This window comes from Penaeus japonicus, unplaced genomic scaffold (assembly GCF_977035675.1).
Source record: "Penaeus japonicus unplaced genomic scaffold, GWHDUDI00000001_assembly GWHDUDI00000015, whole genome shotgun sequence".
Lineage (NCBI taxonomy): Eukaryota > Metazoa > Arthropoda > Malacostraca > Decapoda > Penaeidae > Penaeus > Penaeus japonicus.
The window spans coordinates 5,240,229-5,242,728 of NW_028234417.1; the positions used below are offsets into that span (position 1 = coordinate 5,240,229).

Genomic DNA, 2,500 nt, shown 5'->3' on the forward strand with positions numbered 1-2,500 from the left:
CTCCCCCACCTCCCCTATCTCTTCCTTTTCCTCTTCCTCTTCCTCCTCCTTCTCCTCTTCCTCCTCCTCGCCCTCCTCTTATTGATTTTTTCTCTTTTTTAATTCTTCTTGTCTGCTCATGAAATTTTATATTTGGTAATTTCCCTCCTAAACTGATTTAACGAGATGGTGCCTATGTTTCGATAAACTAATCAACGGAAACCACTGAAAATGGGGCATAAACTCTAAATCTTTCACGTTTCCTTCAAAGATACTGGACACATGACCTTAAATGACCCTGCGTAGATTCTATTCTTATCTTGTAAGAGGAAAGGTCAGGCTATCTGAACTCTATCCTTCGCTGCAACTGTTATGATCAAAATAAATTGACTGTAATGATGATTATGAAAATTGTGATGATGATAGTTAGGGAGAGAAAGGAAGGAAAAGGAAGGACACGATTAAAAAAAAATAAAATTAATCAAATGATTAAATGATTAAAATTATTAAAAGGGCTATGGGAACGGCTGGCATGGCGATAAACGAGGGAACTTATAAAATTACTATTTTTTTTAAATTTTAGTTTCTATAGGCTGTTCTATTTGTTGTTTTTTTATGTATATGTATAATAAAAGTAATAGTAATGGTGTAAATGATCATGATAATGATAATAACACAAATGATGATAATGATAGAATGGTAATGACAATGATAATAATGATTAGTAGGAAAAATAGATGAATAAAAATACAATGAAGAATATATGATTACACACTCTTCTCTATCTTCCAGTTATCGAGCCTTCCATGGTTTGGAAAGTAATTTCTTTTTAAGTTAAATTCTATATTTCTCCCCAATATTTATCCTGGAAATTCGTAAGATTCCTCTCCAAATTATTCATAATCCAATGATTCTTTTGAGGCAACAAATTCAAATTTTATTTTCAGATTAGGGCAATGAGAGACGGTTTTGGTGTTATTTTCTGAAATGACTTGAGGAAAATGTAGGGTTTTCTGTAGCCTGATTCTACCCTCTTTGGCTTTTCTCGTATTTTTCTCTTTGTTTCCCTTTTCTCTATTTCTTGGACTCTCTCTCTCTCTCTCTCTCTCTCTCTCTCTCTCTCTCTCTTTTTCTCAATCTCTCTTCTTTTCTCTCCTTTTTTCTTCTTTACTCTTTTCTTTTCTCTCTCTTCTCTTCCCTTCTTTCTATCTATGCCTCTCTATGTTTTTCTCTCTCTCTATGTCTCTCTCTCTCTCTCTCTCTATCTATCTCTCTCTCTCTCTCTATGTCTCTCTATCCCTCTCTCTCTTTCCCTTTCTCTCTCTCTCTCTCCTAATTCACCCTTCCGACTGCTTCTCTAACTTAATCTCCTCCATACCTACATATCTCCCATATTTACTTTCTCCTTCTCTGTTCACTCTCATTCCTCTCCCTTTTTTATCCTCGTTATCATCCATTATCATTCAAGGCAGTTCTTCCACTTTGGATAATAAATTTCTTTCTCCTTATCTCTTCCTCATAATTTATCAATATTCTCTCTCATCTGATTTATAATCGATTCTTAAAAAAAAAAAAAAAAAAAAAAAATAGTGCACTATAGAGGCTAATTTCCTTAAATGATACATTTACGGATTTACCACTTTCCTTAAAAAAAAGGGGAAATTCAATTAATCAATTCAGCAGATAATCAGCTAAAGTTTTTTTTTTCCTTTCGTTTTCTGATGAATAATTTCGTCGAATTAGGCTGATACGTCACCGAAAAATTCTCCAGCTTTTGATAAAGTCCGTGGGAGTTGCTAAATGATTTTCAAATTAAAGAAAGAAATGACAAGGAGAAGAAGGAGAAGGTGATGAAGAAGAGGAGGAGGAAGAATAATATGAAGAAGAGGAGGAGGAAGAATAATATGAAGAAGAGGAGGAGGAAGAATAATATGAAGAAGAGGAGGAGGAAGAATAATACGAAGAAGATGTAGATGAGAGAAAAGATGAAGAAGGAGGATGAGGATGAGGATGAGAAGAAGAAGAAGAAGAAGAAATGTATTGATGGTGATGCAGACGAAAAAGAAGTAGAAGAGGAAGAAGAAAAAGTAATTGCTACAGAAGAATTATAAAAAGAAGAAGGAGAAGGAAAAATGAGAAGAAGAAGAAGAAGAAAGATAAAATGAAGGAGAAGGAGAAGCAGATGACGATTAAGAAGAAAAATATGAAGTCGAAGATGGAGAAAAAACAAGGAAAATAAGAATATAAAGGAATTAGAAGAAGAAGAACAACAACAAGAAGAAAAAAAAAGTAAGAAAAATAAAAAAACAAGAATTAGAAACAAAAACAAAAAAGTAAGAAAAAAAGAAGAAGAAGAAGAAAAAAAAAAAAACTTACAAAGAAAATGATGAATAGTTCTCATCAAACGAAGGACGTGATCGATTAAGCTGATGCTGAGATGCTGCGTCATCTCCGCCAGCCGCATCTCCCGAAAGTGATAAACGGGATTAGATAAACTCAGGAAAGGATTGGGTTGAGATTA

The 2,500-nt window shown here is 33.7% G+C and overlaps 1 protein-coding gene across 1 annotated transcript in view; it reads left to right on the forward strand.

Annotated features, from left to right (window-relative positions):
• LOC122246021 (uncharacterized) overlaps positions 1 to 2,500 on the forward strand; it is an 89,712-nt gene that overhangs the window by 25,641 nt on the left and 61,571 nt on the right. The window lies entirely within an intron of this gene.